We start from the raw sequence: 6,828 nt of genomic DNA on the forward strand, positions 1-6,828 counted from the left end.
ATATATCCTTTTCGTGAAGAATAACTTATCCAGACTCAACGATACAGGCTCATCACCTAAAGATTATGTGACTCGAAGAAGACTACGTTCCAATTTTTAACAAAATGCATTGAGATACATAATTGTGCCAGGATTATTCTTTTACTTGTAAGCAGCAACAATGTGAACACAAACCTGGACCTTCCACTTGACAGATCGTAGCCAATATAGGACTGTAGAAAAGCGTCACACAACGTAACAAATTTAGAAACGTGTAAGGGATGTAGCGATGTATGTATCATTTAAGTTGGTATTGGTCTATAAAAGTTGTGGGATGGACACTGTACCTCATATGTACTTTTTTTCTTTTCTCTGATCAACTAGACCCGAATGAAAACAGCAGGAGTGTTGCAGATCATATAAAATGAAACATTCTGACAAGATGTAAGCAGGGAATTTATCATGCTTTATACAACAGACATACAAGAAATGAAAGTGTCAGAAATCCAGGTGCACACCTAAGATCTTTCATCTCTTTAAAATACTGTCATGACTGGTTCCAAATTTACTATAAGTGAAAACATATTACAAAGAATATCTTCAGGTCGGACTGATCCCATTTTTAAAGGACACCTGTCATCAGGTCTGTGTCATTTGTCCTGTCACCACTACCTTTTGGTGCAGCTCACAAGGATTCCATCCCAGCCTTCATCTATTCTTTATTATGTAAAAGAGGCTGGTCACATGGTCAGGAGCAGTGATGTCACCCCTGTTCCCCATCCCATCTCCTCCCCCTGCTTATGTCTGTGTGTAATGTATAGTAAAGCATTGCTAGTGTGTGTTCTGCATCTGCTGACATGCTGCATCCTCCTAATACACAGAGACACAGACATCAGCTACACAAGTACCTGACATGTTCTGCTATAGCATGGCTGCTGCCTGGAGCTGTTGTATCTTTCGCACACACACACACAGGCTGCAGGAGGTGTGGCCACCAGCAAGCACATGGAGCAGCCATTACATGGAGCAGCTGTCAGTCAAGGGTATGTACCTACCACTCATGAATAAGCAGGACAGCTTGAATATGCTAATGACTCATTGGACATTTCACAGGTCATTTGCATACAGCTTTAGGACCTCATTAGGTTTACAGGCATGTAGAGGGACAATGAAGGGATCGAGGCAATGCTCTCTAATGGCAGTTTATGAAAATATATTTAGTTTAGGGGGGTTGTTTTGCATGACGGGTTCTCTTTAACCTGAAATAGTGTCCGTGTAAAGCCAGTGAAAAAAGCCTATAAAACTGTGGAAATAAATTATTGGACTTCTCCCACAAAAAACATTAAGGACACACCCTAAATGTCTTATAGATATGGATTCAAAACTGTGCAACCTGTAAAAGTCTCAAAGAAAGAAGCTTCAATGTGCAAGCGTTGGTTAGAGATTTTATCGCAACAGCATTTATAACTCCAATAAAGGGGAATCCGAGTCACCAAGATCTCTCACAGTTTATGGATGTACGCTAATAAATTCATGTTGTTCACACTGGTGTTTGACTGTGTAAGACCTCATGCACACAAACGTGTGGAAAATGCATTAAAACAGCCATATATACGTCCGGCATACAGCCCCATGCATTCCAATGGGCAATCCGACCATGAATGTACATGGCCGCATTGTCCACCGTACCGCGAGGGGGATGTATAAAAATATAGAGCATGTCCTATTTTCCACCGTATTTCTGTTCATATGGCCCATTGTAATCAATAGGAACGTGTAAAATACAGCCAAGGCTATATTCAGAGAACTGTAGGGGGACATATACATGGGCGCAAGCTTGTGGCCATACATACATCCCCTGCAGGCCGGTAATGCGCGCACGGAGTGTTACGGTGCTGCACACGAGGAAAAGATAGGGCATGTACTATCTTTTCGTGTGCCACAGCGCCGTGCATCGCTATGGATAGGGGAGGGGTCACCACTCCTCCTCTCCATCACTAAGAACGTATGCCAGCAGGGCATATGTTTGTTTGCATGTAAGCTAAATACCTGCTGTTTACAGCTGTGCACCGCATGCTGCTGTATATACGTGCAGTGTCCAGAACCAGTGGGAGGTGCATTCTGTCAGCCAGCCATCATTTGCCAAACCACCCCATTTTATATGATATGGTACCAAACGCTGCAATATGTTGTCATACGGTTGCGAATACGTCCCATATTGACGGACAGAATTCAGCTGTATATACAGAACAGACCATACTTATATGTGCATGAGGCTTGATCTGTGGAGTAAACAATGGGTTGGGGCATGTAGCAGTAAGCTGGTTAATGGAAAGTAGTTTTTTGTGTGTGGCCTTTTTGTACTTCATCCCTACCCTAGTAAGGATTCAGGAGTAAAAGCCAATTCTTAATCTTGGGGTACAGAGGTTAGAACCAGCAAACCAGAAAATGGAGAGCTTAAAGGAAACCTACCACTTGTAGTGGCAGGTTTCCGATGGCAATATCGGGCACCAGCTCAGGGTGAGCTGGTGCCGGAGCTTATTTTAGTTAGTGTTTTAAAAACACTTTTTAAACGTTATAGCCGGCACAGGCAGGTACGCGCTCGGCGCTTACCGTGCACGCGGCTCTCATTCACTTCCTATGTAGCCGCGTGCACGGTAAGCGCCGAGCGCGTACCTGCCTGCGCCGGCTACAACGTTTAAAAAGTGTTTTAAACCGCGATACCGCGGTTTAAAACACTAACTAAAATAAGCTCCGGCACCAGCTCACCCTGAGCTGGTGCCCGGTATTGCCATCAGAAACCTGCCACTACAAGTGGTAGGTTTCCTTTAAGGTCCCCACATGGACTTCTGCCTTACAGCACTGGGGTCCTGGGTTCAAATCCCACCCAGGTCAACATCTGCAAAGAGTTTGTATGTTCTCTCCGTGTTTACGTGGGTTTCCTCCGGGTCCTCCCACACTCCAAAACAGGGGACAGGGAACAATTTATAATGCTTTGTGCAGCTCTGCGTAATCTGTGTGCACTATATAAGGAATTATTATTATTATGGAGTGCAGCACAGTGACCATGCCGGGCCTGAACGTTATCCCCCAAACGTATGGCCGGGCCACAAACACACACTCAATTCTGTTTATGGAACTGTGGGCGCATCTGGTTCTTTATTATCGCGATCGTTTGGGGTCAGTGGGAGATTTAGCAACGCTTCTATGCCAGTTTTTGATGTAGAAGCGCTGATATAACAAATTATTGCTCACTGCAATTTTTCAGAGCAAGGTTAATAATAATAATAGAACAAATCACTAATTCCCACAGGTTTGTACATTCAATAAGAGGTTCAGATAATTACAGAAAACACCAAAGAAGAAAATGACTCATCAGCAACTGCTCACAAACAAGGAGGAAAAAGGGGTTAACGTTTAACTATTTCCATGAATATTTTACATTTCTGAATTTACACAGATCGCCCCCATTAGTTATAAAGCAAACATGTGCATGTCCCCATAATAAGTCTACGGTCATTGCTGCAGATATACTAATAACGGTCAATCAGTGAGAATTTTTTGACTGCTCCGCCATGAGGTCATGTATTATAGAGAGGATGGTCCCCGCAGCAATGCCTGGAATGATCGCATCCGGGTAACACGAGGGGCCCCGGTGCTATAGAGAAGGACAATGCCCAGCAGGGAGCCGCGCTCTTACCTTTTCTCCGCCGAGATCCAGGAGAATATTCCTCAATGTCCGGCTCCTGTTAGACGTAGAGAACAGGATGGATGGACGTCTCCCCAGCAGCTGAACACTAACTACCCCTGGCCACCCCGCTCGTTCGTCTCTCACCCAGCAAAGCCCCTACAGCGCCCGATCCACACACACGTTTAAATCTCGCGGACGCCTCCTACTGTTTGTATCCATCGGCTTTCGCGCTACCAATGAAATCGCTGCATTCAATATTGCCATAACTACGGAGTATTTTTTTAGGAATTCGAAAGTGAAGACCAATCAGAGGAGAGGGTAGGCGGTGATCCCAAGGGAAGGGGCGTGTAAAAGGCGTCATTCGTTGGAGCTTGGCTGAGTTTAAAAACCTGTAAGACAGACAGAGGAGGGGCTAGAGGTCCATGAAATGCACTTACCGCAACAACGTTCGTTCCTCATCCACATGAGCGCAATTCACACTGAGCAGCACATTGCAGTACCGCAGAGGGTGATGTGTCTGGCCATCGTCTTGGGTGGAGGGTGAAGAGATACTTGGAGTATAAAGGGATGTTGGACGGGACATATTAAAAAGAATGAACATTAAAACTAATTAATAAAAATAAAGAAGTATGATGAGTTCCCCGAGCTTCCTAGATGGAAATTAACAGGTTTTAAAAGTAGGTAATACTTTAACCCCTTTAAGACATAGCCAGTTTATAGCTTATGGCTGCATACACAATGCGCTGCGTCATGTTTTTTTACAGCGTTTTTGACGCTTTCCAAAAGCTTCAGCCTTGATCACATGCTAAACTCCATTAGAAACCCCCTATATATCAACCTATTTTCAAATCTGCACCCCTCAAACTATTATAAACTACTTTTAGGAAAATAGTTAACCCCTCAAAACATTCATAGTAATTAAAACAAAATGGAGGTGAAATTTAGAATTGATTTGGTCAGTAATACATTAATTCAGCCCTCAAATTTACACATTCACAAAAGATAAAAATATCTCCCGAGTATAGAGACACCCCACATGTGGACGTTACTTGTTGTAGGGACGTACAGCGAGGAGCAGAAGGGCCCTGCAGCTGTCACTTTTGCTTAGAATATATACCCTAAGTAACATGATTTATCCAAACCTAAACCTTACGTTTGTTGGAGGAGAAAACATAAGTTTTGGTGGGTTTTAAAAAAAAAAAAAAATTATGCCGTTCATCATTTATTGTACAGGTCACGACGGGCGTTACTACAGATGTGGGGTTTGTATGGCGATTTTCACCATAACGGGCTGTAACGGGGCTTTGTAACTGATGTATTGCAGGGCATTAGCACTGTGAGTCTATGTTTGATGCATAGGCTGACACACTGCCTGTAAGGTCCCATCTATGGCAGGACCTTACAGGCATTTACCAAGGACAGCCCTGGTGCTTGACCAGAGTCTCTTGGTCCGGGAAAATGCGTGACAAATCGGGACAGAGCTAAAAAAGCGTGAAAGTCCTGCCAAAATCGGGACGGTTGGGAGGCATGGATTACCGTTTACACACCTCACTTTACAATGCCGATTCAACTGCAGAGCTGAACCAGCATCAGCTCCACACCGTACTGATATGACATGGAGAGCTATTAACTGTATTGAAAGTATTGCATTGATTTTGCTGTTTACAGAATTTAGCACGCCTAGATGGGGAATAAACCGGTTGTATGTGTAGATTATAATAGAATGAACATATATTACACATATTTAGCTGTGTACTGAATAACTTAAACATCTGAGATGGGGAATGAACAGGTTGTATGTGTAGAATATAGTGGAATGAATGTATATTACACATATTTAGCTGTGTACTGAATAACCTAAACATCTGAGATGGGGAATAAATAGGTTGTATGTGTAGATTATAGTAGAATGAATGTTTATTACACATATTTAGCACCGTTGCCTCCTAACTTGCTTTGGGGTTTTTCATATTACTGTGTTTTTTGTTTGTGTACAACCTGAGATCTTAGATGGGGAATGAACAGGTTTTAAGCGAGCCTCTCCTCCCTGTCCTGGCGCGGCCTTCTCCTCACACGCTACCAGTTCCGGGATTCGCGCGACCGGAAGTGGTCACACTTCACTTCCGGGTCGCATCGGCGTACTGCCCGGACCAGAGGAAAGCGGCAGAAAAACAGGGGGGAGCCCCGGTGGGATAGTCCACCGGGATATAGCTGACAGGTTGGGCTCTTTGTATTATACATATGTGTATATGTAGAAGGAAAACCGGAGCCAACACGTCAGCTGTGGACCGGAAGGGGGTGTGGCCTGGCTGGTTTCAATTTAAGCGCCATGCAACAGGAAGCATGCGGTGCTTTACAGCACGGGCCAGGAGAATGGCGGATAAGCGTGAGCTCCCTGAACCCCTGAAGAACCCAACTCCGGTAATGAAGGTGTGGTGAGTTACCCGATGGGGCATTTTTCTTACACACACTAATGTTCTGATTGAAATCCTTTCTTAATGGTTTTAGGGAGAAGATGCTCCCAAGAAAGCCACTAGGAAAACACACCACAGAGAATGTAGGATGTGCAGTAGGAAGTTGCCGTCTGGTTATGAAAAGAATACGTGTACTTCCTGTATTGGAAAGATAATCTCTGAGGAATCCTCCTCATGGTTTGAGACCCTTCGTTCAGTAATTAGAGAAGAGGTCCAATTGACAGTAAAAGAAACTATTAATCCGGCGCCTATATTACCGGATAGGAATCTACCGGGTCCCTCCACTGTAACTACAGGCCTGGAGGACCCTTCAAATTCTGAGGAAGAGGGTATAATTCGAGATGAGACAACCTCTTCGGTCTCTGAGGAGGAACTGACGGGACATCCCATTCATAACACTATTTCCACATTAATTTCAAAGGAGTGGGAAAACCCTGACAAAAAATCATTTATTTCCAGAGCAATTAAAAGGAAATATCCTTTTGATTCAGATCCTACTTCATCCTGGGGCCCTCCACCAAAGGTGGATGCTTCAATCATAAAGATGGCCCGTGGGGCTTTTTTACCCTTTGAAGATATTAGCTCCTTGAAGGATCCTTTAGATAGGAAAGCAGATGGATACCTTAAAAAAACTTGGGAATCCTCAACAACTGCGTTTAAACCGGCTGTGGCAGCCGCTTGCGT

At 44.0% G+C, this 6,828-nt stretch overlaps 1 protein-coding gene across 1 annotated transcript in view; it reads right to left on the bottom strand.

Moving 5' to 3' along the window:
• Nucleotides 1-3,909, bottom strand: part of CCNB3 (cyclin B3) — a 30,825-nt gene extending 26,916 nt beyond the window's left edge. Inside the window, exon 1 of the mRNA XM_072123886.1 lies at nucleotides 3,680-3,909. The gene's annotated coding sequence lies outside the window, so the exon portion shown is untranslated. The remainder of the gene's footprint in view (nucleotides 1-3,679) is intronic.
• Nucleotides 3,910-6,828: the final 2,919 nt, after the last annotated feature.

This window comes from Engystomops pustulosus, chromosome 9 (assembly GCF_040894005.1).
Source record: "Engystomops pustulosus chromosome 9, aEngPut4.maternal, whole genome shotgun sequence".
NCBI classification, from domain to species: Eukaryota; Metazoa; Chordata; class Amphibia; order Anura; family Leptodactylidae; genus Engystomops; species Engystomops pustulosus.